The sequence below is a fragment of the Gobius niger genome, assembly GCF_951799975.1.
Source record: "Gobius niger genome assembly, chromosome: 17".
Lineage (NCBI taxonomy): Eukaryota > Metazoa > Chordata > Actinopteri > Gobiiformes > Gobiidae > Gobius > Gobius niger.
In genome coordinates, this window is record NC_136868.1 from 875,143 (window position 1) to 888,929 (window position 13,787).

Sequence of the window (13,787 nt, forward strand, 5' to 3'; positions counted from 1 at the left end):
ACGACGACTTGAGGAAAAGCAACGCCGCGCTTGAGGAAAGAAATGCTCAAATAAAGCGTGAAGTAAGAAAGGCCAAAGCAAAAGCCGATAGTTACACAGCGACGATCAAGGGCAGCGCTGGGCTCGAAGCTAAGAACAAACAACTGCTCAAGGAGCAGCAAAGTTATGAAAAACAACTTCTGAAGCTGAACATGGTGGATGAAACACGTGAGCAGAAGCAGCAGGAGGCCACGGACGCTTCGAGAGAGGAAAACCAACGCTTACATGAACAGATCGCTGCACTGGAGGAAAAGGTCACACGCAAGGAGGTGCTGGCAGCGAGAATCAAGAGACTGGAAATGGAGGAGAGGTCGATGAAGAAAACAAACGGTTACAGCAGGGAGAGGATCGTGTACTTAGAGAAAATAATGCAGCAGCAGAACCCTCTACAAGAAGCAATCAGTGACTACAAGGAAAGAGTTAATGCCCTGCAGCTGGACAGGCAGAGCCTTCAGAAGACGCACGAGGAGCTAACTGTGAAAGTCTGCACCCAGAACATCCGGCTGGCTGAGCTGGGGGCACTGGCGGGAGAGGAGAAGGCTCTGAAGAATCTGCAGAAGGAAGTTACAGCGAGGTTCATACACGACAGAGAGGAACGGGACGCCAAACAAAAACAGGTCACTGAGCTCAAAGAAACTGGCGAGCTCGCCAGAGGAATTGTGCTCAAAACATCAGCACTTCCCCAAAACTGCCTCGACGTAGAAGCGGAAAGAGAGTCCATTCGTCAGGAAGTCGAGGCCAAACAAAAAGAGGTCACTGAGCTCAAAGAGAGGCAGTCGGACGAGCACAGGATTTACGGAAAGCAACTTCAAGACGAGCTGGCGGCGGCGAAAGCCTGTAGAAGTGCTTTAGAAGTTGAGGAAACCAAGCTGAAAGCTCGCCTGGTCAGACAAGAGGAATTCAAAGTTCGGTGTAAAGAGTTGGAAAGTGTCATGGAGAAGGTTAAGAATGAAAACAAACAAATAGAGGAAAACATCACGGAGATGATCATCAAATCGAGTGAGGCCGTCAACATGGAGATCCGGCTCACGGAGCTGTGGGAACAACAAGAGGTCCTGAAAGGAGAAAACAAGGCAATGAAGAACTGTCTGAAGCAGAATGAGAAGGTCTGTGATGACTACATGATGTTTTTACCGAAGCACGAGGAGAAGTCCCGTGAACACGACGACTTGAGGAAAAGCACCGCCGCGCTTGAGGAAAGAAATGCTCAAATAAAGCGTGAAGTAAGAAAGGCCAAAGCAAAAGCCGATAGTTACACAGCGACGATCAAGGGCAGCGCTGGGCTCGAAGCTAAGAACAAACAACTGCTGAAGGAGCAGCAAAGTTATGAAAAACAACTTCTGAAGCTGAACCTGGTGGATGAGACGCGTGAGCAGAAGCAGCAGGAGGCCACGGACGCTTCGAGAGAGGAAAACCAACGCTTACACGAACAGGTCGCTGCACTGGAGGAAAAGGTCACACGCAAGGAGGTGCTGGCAGCGAGAATCAAGAGACTGGAAATGGAGGAGAAGTCAATGAAGAAAACAAACGGTTACACGAGGAAGAGGATCGTGTACTTAGAGAAAATAATGCAGCAGCAGAACCCTCTACGAGAAGCAATCAGTGACTACAAGGAAAGAGTTAATGCCCTGCAGCTGGACAGGCAGAGCCTTCAGAAGACGCACGAGGAGCTAACTGTGAAAGTCTGCACCCATAACATCCGGCTGGCTGAGCTGGGGGCACTGGCGGGAGAGGAGAAGGCTCTGAAGAATCTGCAGAAGGAAGTTACAGCGAGGTTCATCCACGACAGAGAGGAACGGGACGCCCAGGACAGACGACTCCAGAGGAGGGGAGGGAGGATCTGTAACAGCCCAGGACAGACGACTCCAGAGGAGGGGAGGGAGGGAGGATCTGTAACAGCCCAGGACAGACGACTCCAGAGGAGGGGAGTGAGGGAGGATCTGTAACAGCCCAGGACAGACGACTCCAGAGGAGGGGAGGGAGGGAGGATCTGTAACAGCCGCTTCTAAAGGAACACTGAGACCTGTTCTTACCTGAGCTTAGACGCTGATGCTGAACTGTCTGGTCTTTGTGTGTGTCTCACAAAAAGACCAGAGATGTAGCTCGCATTTAGCCTCTCCCAGCCTGTTCCTATGGCCCCAAACGGCGCTGAGGTTAGAAGCCACCGAGCTGTCTGTGTAAGCTCTCAGTCGTACAGGAGTTGTCCATCTTCAATGAAGGTGTTCAAATCGTCTTCTGTACTGGTGGTTGAAGTCTCGAACGTTTCGCCTCTCGTCCAAAAGGCTTCGTCCAAAAGGCTTCGTCCAAAAGGCTTCGTCCAAAAGCCTTTTGGACGAAGCCTTTTGGACGAGAGGCGAAACGTTCGAGACTTCAACCACCAGTACAGAAGACGATTTGAACACCTTCATTGAAGAAAGCCATCAAGCTCTTAAACGTTTTCCCTTTTTGAAAACGGTTACGTGAGCATTTACGCGATCCAAGTGTAGTCACACAAAATGAAACATGTGGATTTTCTGAGCAGATAAAAGGGGAACTATATAGCAAGGCGTAATAACACCTTAGGAGCAGACGTCTCCTGAGGTGTTATTACGCCTTGCTATATAGTTCCCCTTTTATCTGCTCAGAAAATCCACATGTTTCATTTTGTGTGACTAGACTTGGATCGTGTAAATGCTCACGTAACCGTTTTCAAAAAGGGAAAACGTGAAAGAGTTTGGTCACTTCTAACTTCACTGCCGTTTGGGGCCATAGGAACAGGCTGGGAGAGGCTACATGCTAACGACGGCTAAGACCAGACAGTACGAGTCAGCTCCTCTCAGTGTGTCAGCCTGGAGCCTTCACCTTCCATCACAGAGTCTCTACAAGGCTCCATCACAGAGTCTCTACAAGGCTCCATCACAGAGTCTCTACAAGGCTCCATCACAGAGTCTCTACAAGGCTCCATCACAGAGTCTCTACAAGGCTCCATCACAGAGTCTCTACAAGGCTCCAGGAGCAGAGGTTCTGTAGGTCTTCTGGTGGGTCCGTTAGGCGTGAAACAGTTCAGTATCTTCTGTGCTGTAGCTGAAGTGTTGAATGTTTCACCTTCTCATCCAAAAGGCTTCGTCAGTAACACTAACGTTTCTGCTCGGCCCGACGATCGGATAAAGATCTGGTCTGTGGGCGGAGCTTAGTGTTGCTAACGAAGCCTTTTGGATGAGACGTGAAACAGTCAACACTGCGTGTGTGCGTGTGCGTGTAAAGCTCTTTGTGTTACAACTTTGTATGAAAAGTGCTTTATAAATAAAGTTTTGATTGATTGATTGATGAGGAGTCTTTTTTTTTGCGAGCAACAACAATTATGCCGCTTTCGTGGCAAACACCGATATCATTGGATCGGCCTCGATGCCCTGAGTCACTCTGTGTTTTAGGGACTGGAGGGGGGGGCCACTACTTTCTTGTCTATGTTGCGTCTTGTCTGGATTTTTCACCTTTTTTCATGCGAGCAGTTACAAATGTGCACACGCCTATTTCACGGGACAGGGCGGGTGCCGGGAGCTCCCCCTATTACTGTCTGATGCATGGGGAGCCCCCCCTATTACTGTCTGATGCATGGGGAGCCCCCCCTATTACTGTCTGATGCATGGGGAGCCCCCCCTATTACTGTCTGATGCATGGGGAGCCCCCCCTATTACTGTCTGATGCATGGGGAGCCCCCCCTATTACTGTCTGATGCATGGGGAGCCCCCCCTATTACTGTCTGATGCATGGGGAGCCCCCCCATTACTGTCTGATGCATGGGGAGCCCCCCCTATTACTGTCTGATGCATGGGGAGCTCCCCCTATTACTGTCTGATGCATGGGGAGCCCCCCCTATTACTGTCTGATGCATGGGGAGCCCCCCCTATTACTGTCTGATGCATGGGGAGCCCCCCCTATTACTGTCTGATGCATGGGGAGCCCCCCCTATTACTGTCTGATGCATGGGGAGTCCCCCCTATTACTGTCTGATGCATGGGGAGCCCCCCCTATTACTGTCTGATGCATGGGGAGCCCCCCCTATTACTGTCTGATGCATGGGGAGCCCCCCCTATTACTGTCTGATGCATGGGGAGCCCCCCCTATTACTGTCTGATGCATGGGGAGCTCCGCGCTCTGCCTGTACTATTACAATAGCCCTGCAGCCGCTCGGGCCTAAAGATCAGATACTTCACAATGCAGTTATGAGGAGTTGACATCTGCAGCTTCATAAATGGCTAACACACACACATGTGATTTACTGGCCGCTCCATCGGTTGTTTACATTATGGCACTCGCGTTGGTTAAAGTGAATCCACTTTGATTCTGGCGAAGGTTCACTGAACATTATTCTGCTTTTGTCAGTCCCACAGCTCCAGTCTATATCTCACTACAATGATGACAAACCTTCTGTTGGTCTGTAAATGCAGTAAATTAGAATAACTGCCTTGTATAAAATGTCTCTCTCAAAATGGCTGTAGTGAATGTCTTGAAATAGGCCTCTGTCTCTTTAAGAACCTCTGAGCCTTTAGACACGCCCCCTCCACACGCTGTTTGTGGCATCAGTGGGGAGGGGGTTCTGCTGAGGAGCAGTGGTTGGTTACTCGGCTGGTGACCAAAGCTCGGAGGCGTCTCCAGGAGGTGGGGGCGTTCCTAGGAGGACTCAGGCAAACCTATCCCTAAAATGGCCGCCATCAGAGTTTTTACAGATTACTCAAAAACACGTGAATGTGCCAAGGCAACACTTCAGCCATGTTTTTAATGAGAGAGTGACAGAATAACAGGATGGAAAGGTTGAAAAAGTCCATTTTACAGAAACCCCCCCTTTAAGAGAGTGCATTTTCTCTTGTTTACTCAAACCTAAAAGCTTCTTGACTGGAGCTCGCTGCCCATAGGTCAGTGTTGACCCCTCATTTGGAAGCTAAGACCTTCAAAAAATGTTGTCACGTTTTGTTGAAGTTGAACTGGTGAAAACATGCCCAGTTAATGTGGAGGTTAAGGGGTTAAAAATGAGGCGGGCAGTCGGTAGGAATTCCATGATGGCAACGATGGTAACTGTCAATTTTCTTTTAGCTAATACAGCGGTGATTTCTTTCATAAACTTTCTCTCATCATCAAATTCTGGAACGTGAACACAACACCCACCCACCCACCGACCAACCCATCCATCCATCCTGAAAATGGTCATTTGTTTAATGTGTAGCATCCTATTTCAATCAAAAACATCTCAACAGGTCAAGTTATATTTTACCAGAGGAGCTTCTTTGAGCAGCTTCAAAATTCTTCAATCCATTAAACTTGTGAGTTTTTGGAGAGTTTCTGCTTGGATTTCTTTGCAGGATGTTAGAATAACCTCCCAGAGCTGCTGTTTGGATGAAAACTGCCTCCCACCCTCATAGAAGTGTTTTTTTGTTGAGGCTCCAAAGGTTCTCAATAGGGCTGAGGTCAGGGGAGGAGGGGGTCCACATCATGAGTCTCTCTCCTTTTCTGCCCATAGCAGCCAGTGATGCAGAGGTTTTCTTTACAGCAGGACATGGTGCGTTGTCATGATGAAGAAGATCTTGTTCTTTTTGTAGCATAGAAGAAAGTGGTCAGTCAGAAAGAGGTCATTTTCACACCTTCAGGGATCCTAAAGGGGCCGACCAGCTCTCACTATGACTCCGCCCCCTCCTTACTGACGTCACAGCCTTGTTGGGACATGTGGCCATTCACCTCCATCCACCACTCCATCCATCTGACCATCCAGGGTCACACGGCCTCATCAGTGAACAAGACTGTTTGAAAATGAGTCTCATGTATTTCTGAGCCACTGCAGCCGTTTCTGCTTCAGCTTCAATGAACCGTTTAGGAGAGGCCGGATAGAAGGTTTATGCACAACTGCAGCCTCTGGAGGGTCCGACACCTTCATGTTCGGGAGACTCCAGAGGCACCAGCAGCTTCAAATACCTGTTTTTGTAGCAGCTGTTCTCTTAATCTGATGTGTTTGTCTGGCAGAAACCGTCCATATTGTGCCTTTATCGCAGTGGCTTATGTGACGGCACATAGCTCCTAATCACCGGTTAGTTAGCATCAGAGGTCCCTATGCTAAAGTGGCTATGATAGTTAGCATCAGAGGTCCCTATGCTAAAGTGGCTATGATAGTTAGCATCAGAGGTCCCTATGCTAAAGTGGCTATGATAGTTAGCATCAGAGGTCCCTATGCTAAAGTGGCTATGATAGTTAGCATCAGAGGTCCCTATGCTAAAGTGGCTATGATAGTTAGCATCAGAGGTCCCTATGCTAAAGTGGCTATGATAGTTAGCATCAGAGGTCCCTATGCTAAAGTGGCTATGATAGTTAGCATCAGAGGTCCTTATGCTAAAGTGGCTATGATAGTTAGCATCAGAGGTCCCTATGCTAAAGTGGCTATGATAGTTAGCACCAGAGGTCACTATGCTAAAGTGGCTATGATAGTTAGCACCAGGGGTCACTATGCTAAAGTGGCTATGATAGTTAGCACCAGGGGTCACTATGCTAAAGTGGCTATGATAGTTAGCATCAGAGGTCTCTATGCTAAAGTGGCTATGATAGTTAGCATCAGAGGTCCCTATGCTAAAGTGGCTATGATAGTTAGCATCAGAGGTCCTTATGCTAAAGTGGCTATGATAGTTAGCACCAGAGGTCCCTATGCTAAAGTGGCTATGATAGTTAGCATCAGAGGTCCCTATGCTAAAGTGGCTATGATAGTTAGCATCAGAGGTCCCTATGCTAAAGTGGCTATGATAGTTAGCATCAGAGGTCCCTATGCTAAAGTGGCTATGATAGTTAGCATCAGAGGTCCCTATGCTAAAGTGGCTATGATAGTTAGCATCAGAGGTCCCTATGCTAAAGTGGCTATGATAGTTAGCATCAGAGGTCCCTATGCTAAAGTGGCTATGATAGTTAGCATCAGAGGTCCCTATGCTAAAGTGGCTATGATAGTTAGCATCAGAGGTCCTTATGCTAAAGTGGCTATGATAGTTAGCATCAGAGGTCCCTATGCTAAAGTGGCTATGATAGTTAGCACCAGAGGTCACTATGCTAAAGTGGCTATGATAGTTAGCACCAGGGGTCACTATGCTAAAGTGGCTATGATAGTTAGCACCAGGGGTCACTATGCTAAAGTGGCTATGATAGTTAGCATCAGAGGTCTCTATGCTAAAGTGGCTATGATAGTTAGCATCAGAGGTCCCTATGCTAAAGTGGCTATGATAGTTAGCATCAGAGGTCCTTATGCTAAAGTGGCTATGATAGCTAGCACCAGAGGTCCCTATGCTAAAGTGGCTATGATAGTTAGCATCAGAGGTCCTTATGCTAAAGTGGCTATGATAGCTAGCACCAGAGGTCCCTATGCTAAAGTGGCTATGATAGTTAGCATCAGAGGTCCCTATGCTAAAGTGGCTATGATAGTTAGCACCAGAGGTCCCTATGCTAAAGTGGCTATGATAGTTAGCATCAGAGGTCCTTATGCTAAAGTGGCTATGATAGCTAGCACCAGAGGTCCCTATGCTAAAGTGGCTATGATAGTTAGCACCAGGGGTCACTATGCTAAAGTGGCTATGATAGTTAGCATCAGAGGTCTCTATGCTAAAGTGGCTATGATAGTTAGCACCAGAGGTCCCTATGCTAAAGTGGCTATGATAGTTAGCATCAGAGGTCCCTATGCTAAAGTGGCTATGATAGTTAGCATCAGAGGTCCCTATGCTAAAGTGGCTATGATAGTTAGCACCAGAGGTCCCTATGCTAAAGTGGCTATGATAGTTAGCACCAGAGGTCCCTATACTAAAGTGGCTATGATAGTTAGCATTGAGGCTCCTTCCTAACTAACAGGGCAATTTGAAAGCTTCCCATAATGGCGGACGCTGCCGCACATCTGGTTTGGCGTGAGAGCTCTGACCGATCTGCTGGTTTCAGACGCAGCCTGTGAGTGGGTGAGTCGATCCTGACTGTAAAGCGCTTTGAGTGCCTTGTAGGTGGAAAAGCGTTATATAAGTTCACACCATCACCATTATGTGCGAATAAATACTTTCATTGTCACATGTCACAATGTCACTGTTTAGTCCTGACTCTGGGACCAGGAGGAGGCCACTCTCTGAGGTTCTCCCAAGCCCGAGATGCTTCATATTGTTATGGTTTGCAGAGGAGGAACCCCAAAGCGGAGACTGAGGCAGGTAAGGTTTAACAATTTAGGGGTAACCCAGAGCGTATGAGAACCAACCTGGGCAAAGACGGAGACATGCAAGTATCACAAAAAATACAAAAAAGCAGGTAAGGCTTCTGCCGACTGAGACGGAATGATCTGGCAGTGTGGAGAGGACTGAGCAGAGTGTTTGTAGGCTGGTTCCTAATCAGGTCCAGGTGTGCCTCATTGCTGCAGGTGCCAGCCACGCCCCCGTCAACCACCAGCTCTGCACAGAAGGGAAAAAACAAAGAGGAGGGGAACAAAACACAAACCCAAACACACATGGCTCTAATGTCCGAGATGTCCTTTGGTGTAGAAGAGACTTGTAATGAGAGCTGTTTTATTGACCCGCTGAACCATCTGAGCCGCTCTCCATGTCCTGTAACTTGTCTTCACTAATTCATGCAACACTCGGCTAAATGTTCATGTGACATTTTTAATCAGACAGACAGAGACTTGTATCTGTGAACCGCGGAGGAATAATGAGCCAGCCCCTCGCGGAGAAAACCAAAAGTTGCCGCTTTCTCGTCAAGCTTTTCTTAATTAAATCTACAGGAACCTGTTATTCATCAGCGACGAACATGCAAATGCAGCACTAATTCATCAGACGGATTCTGCAGAGAGATTTATGCCGCAAAGGTTACTTCCCCGTTTGTCTCTGTGGCATTAGATCTGTGTTTAAATCCAATAAATATCGTTCAGAACTTTACACAGACTTCATTGAATGTAACTCCATAAGTGAGTCCAAAGTGAAGCAAGAAATCAACAGTAAATGATGAGTGTTTCACATAATTGTAGATTATTCTCTTTTCAGTTCATTATAAATACAAACTACACATTACAGTGAGGGGTTGTTGGTCTTGTGATTTTTGGAATCGAGACCCAGCACACTTAAAGTATAAACAAACAAACAAACAAACAAACCAGGCGGTGGCAGCCGAGGGTCAGACACATCACGGCCCTGAGAACAGAGAGAACAGAGAGAGCAGCAGCACATCTCTGCCTCTCCCACACCTCATCATCAGAGCAAAGAACAGACTGCTCTTCTTTACATTCACAGACCAAAATGGAGAATAAGCCTCAATCTCAAACTGTTTATTGAAATGTATATGTTGGAGAACAACCGCGGCACTTTCTGTCAAATATGAATCATTTCTGCAGATCCAAAGGGCCAAACCTGCCGCTCTGACGCTTCCACGAGCTCCTCCCGGGTAACTGAGCTCCTCACCCCCAGCCACCCTGCGAAGGAAACTCATTTCGGCCGCTTGTATTCGCGATCTTGTCCTTTCGGTCATGACCCAAATCTCATGACCATAGGTGAGGATCACATGACCACAGGTGAGGATCACATGACCATAGGTGAGGATCACATGACCATAGGTGAGGGCGGGAACGCAGATCGATCGGTAAATCGAGAGCTTTGCCCCGACTCAGCTCCCTCTTCATACGGCTGAAACAACTGATCAATTCAATTCAATTCATCTTTTTTATTTGAGCATCTGAGCTCCATAAAGTTCTTCATAGGAACAGAGTTCAGCTCAGTATGTGATGCTCAAAAGGAGTCGGCAGAAGCTTCAGCTTGTTAGAGCCTCCCCCCCTTTCGTACTTAAGAAATAGATACATTCATTAACTCTGCACAAAGAAGATCTGACATATAGTCATTTTATCATATTCCAGTGACTTCACAATCATCAATATTTATGTTACAACATTCTGCTGGTTCCAAGACGGGGAAAGAAAACTCAATCATTACAAATACCCGTCACTGCCAACACAATATTATCGATTATGTTATTTACGACCACATTATATGATTGATTAATAAATGTAATTTGTTTTATATTTTGTGCTATTATATCATTATTGGTTAATGTATTATACTATTATTTTATTATTATTGTTGCTATTAATTCATGATCAGTCACTTCATTGTCACCATCTACAGCAGACTATGTGACAGGGAGAGCCCTATTCTGTGAGGTGCATTAAAAAGCAGAGTGTGGGTCAGCTGGGAGGGGGCAATGAACCGGCCCAACCCTGCTGCCCTGAGTAGTGACTTTACAAGTACAACTAATCGATTATTGAAATAGTTGTCGACTATTTTACTAATCGATTTATCGTTTTCTAGCAAACACAGACTTAAAAAGAGCACAAATTACATGAACATTGTTTTTATTTTTGATGGAAACCTCTTTGTTTTTCCAAGTTTGGGTCTGTAGTGTTTTGTACATTGAAAACTTCATAAATATCTGTCTGTTTCTCATCCAATCATGAAGCAGAATCAGCAGAAAGAGCCTCCAAAAACACTCACTTTAAGTTTACTCCATCAACACGTCCTCAAGCGGCGCCACTTTGGCTTTATGTGATTAAACAAAATGAAAAATGTCCAACAGAACAACATCGTCCGCAAACAGCAGAGCTACAACAGACATATTAATGAACACAAACTTATGATGCTACATGACTGTGTATCATTACAGTTTGAATGACTGTAAAGCTTCAATCTCTGCATTAAAAAGGATTAAAGTTTATCTAAGTGTAAGTATGAGACGCTCTGCAACAGACCTCCTTGTAACAGAAGTAATTGCGTTGTGTTTTGTGCTCGGAAAGAGACGTGTCCCGGAGAGAGCGGCTGTTAAGGTGAACACTATTTACAATTAGCTTTTATTACAGGGGGAAGACGGAGACGCGGTTCGGTCTGCAGTGTTTTACTTACAACTTATTTAGTTTCGGTAATTGGAAAGCGAGGGAGATGTGAAATAATTGACTTATTTGACGAATGAAAAAATATCTTTATTGTGCCGAGTAACTTGTCGGTCTTGTTGCACGTCATGTCTGTCACTGGACACAGTCGAGGAAACAAAGCAGCATTTTCAAAACATTGTCCTTCAAGGCGGACTGAGCAGTGCGAAAGAAACAACGAAACAGCAACAAAAACGTGCCGGAAAAGCAACAATAACACGATTTTAAAAAGCGACTAAAATAAGTGACAAAATAAGTAACAAAAAAAACTAAAATTACAAAGACAAAAAAAACATTTATTCAGAATGTCTTAACTTTAGAAAAGTATATGGTTGAAACAGATAAGCCAAAAAACACAGAAGTAGATGGGATGGTCTCAAATGCTTATTTTGAAAGTGTAATTTTGATTAGATTATTTGAAATCTGTTGTTTTCCTAATGTGAGTGAACATATAAATAAAAGCGTGTGTTGCTGAGCCCGACCTGGACATGATCTGGACTGGACCTGGTTTTAAGAACCCTATAGACCTGGTCTGGTCAAGATAATGTACAATAATAAATAAATAGACAAAAAAGTACCTAAAATAAAACTAAAACAATTATGCATGAATTTGTAGTTTATGAAAATGGTGCTGTCAATGGACCAGCAACACACACAGTTCCTGTGCCACGAACTTTGCAGACTGCAGTGACGTTTACTGTGGGAGCCAGAGGATTGATACTGTAGTAACAGCCCTTTTGTGTGAATGAGTGTAAATGGGGTGGAGGGAGGGAGGGAGGGAGGGTTTTTGGGTTGGTGCACTACCTGTAAGTGTATCTTGTGCTTTTATGTTGAATGAATAATAAAAAATTTAAAAAATTAAAAAAATTACAAAGACAAAAATGTGACAACGTGAATACACCAAGTTCCAAATGATTATACAAACTGTATTTCAGAGCCATAAAGGTTAAAAATGAAACTCATGGATGGTGTTGTGTCTCTTTGAATCACTGACATTAATCTCAGAGACCTCAGGTTAAAAACTAGTGCAGACCATCATTTTCAAGCAATATGGGAAAGAAAAAGGATCTCTCTGCTAATGAAAGGTTAGGTTGATTTATTTGTACCCGTGGCTAAATTCGTCTTGCATTTCTGAGAACTAGTGAAAACATTAAAACACATTATACAAAGATAAAACATCACACTAGGGCTGCAACTAACGATCATTTTGGTAATCGATGAATCTACCGATTATTTTTACGATTAATCGATGTATCGCTTGGCTGTGAAAGGTGCATGGAAGTTGTATTTCTTCTTTTTTTTTATTCACATAAAGCTAAAGTGACTCCGCTTGAGGACATGTTGATGGAGTAAACTTAAAGTAAACGTTTGCAGGAGGCTCTTTGGGCTAATTCTGCTTTCTGATTGGACGAGAAAAAGACAGATATTTATGAAATTTACAATGTACAAAACACTGCAGACCCTCACTTTAAAAACAAAGTAGGTTTTCATTCAAAATACATAATTGTCATGTCTTTTTTGCTCAACTTTTGTCTGTGTTCACTAGAAAACGATTAATCAATTACTAAAATAGTTGACAACTATTCCATTAATTGATTAGTTGTTTCAGCCCTGCATCACACATTTGAATATAAAGCTTGTAAGTCCAGATACTAACAGGAAGTGCCTTTGTTACAGAAACAACTGAAGTTTAAGCCACTGGACAGTAACAAAGATAAAAAGACGTGTCAGAGGCAATGTGATCCCGACTTGTTCATAAAGGAAAGGGCAGCGGGAACAAAGCTTTTCTTAAAACGGTTCCTGTGGTTTATCGGCATCAAAAACCGACGCCCAGACGGAAACATCGAAACTCTGAATGCAAAGGCTGCTCAGTGTCTTTATGATGCTTCGTGCCGTCCTCTCTCACTGCAGAAAGTCCAAACTGGTCTGAGGCCGAGGACTTTGACCACTTGACCAGCTGATTCAGGGCGTTTTTGTTTTTAACAGAAGAGCTCCCGTACCAGGCGACCAGGCAGAGCTCGGGTCGCGATCAAATAGTGTCATTTATTTATTTATGGTTTATTTGGTAGGGACAGTGCAAGTTAATGAACAAGCCACACCGGATTGTAGCCTTAGGCTAATTTTCATCCGTCGTCCCCCATGTGCACTCTCAAACACACTCTCATACATCCTGGCCTATTGTACATGTTTTTAGTGGTAGGGGAAACCGGAGTACCCGGAGGAAACCTACGCAGACACGGGGAGAACATGCAAACTCCACACAGAAAGGCCCCGTCCTTGGTGGGAATCGAACCCGGACCTTCTAGCTGTGAAGCACAAGCACTAACCGCTGTGCTACCGTGCCGCCAATCATCAGTTTTAAGCGTGAAATAGTTGAACGCCTTCTTGTTTGGGTGGTTCTTCTGAAACACAAAACCTTCCACAGCAGATTAGGGCTGTGTTGCTTTTAGGGACTGTCTTGGAAAACCTCATCTGCACCGAACTTCAGGAACTGTGAACGTAATGACTCTTGAAAAAATAAGATTTATAAACTCTACAAATATGAACAAAGGGGAAATAACCTGGAATCCGTTATTGAAATATATTGAATCCTAACTTGTTGGCATTTATCTTTCTTGTTTTTTTTACTATAACGTTTCCTTATCATGTTTACACTTATTTGTCTCTGTAAGATGGTTTCAAATAATTTTTACTCTTATACTTTTTATTTTATTTTTAACTTTCCTGTTGTAGTGCCTCCGTGTGAACGGCTGAGGGTCCCCAGGAAGTGATCCAGCGATGGCTTCCTGGGGACCCTTGATGCAGAGCA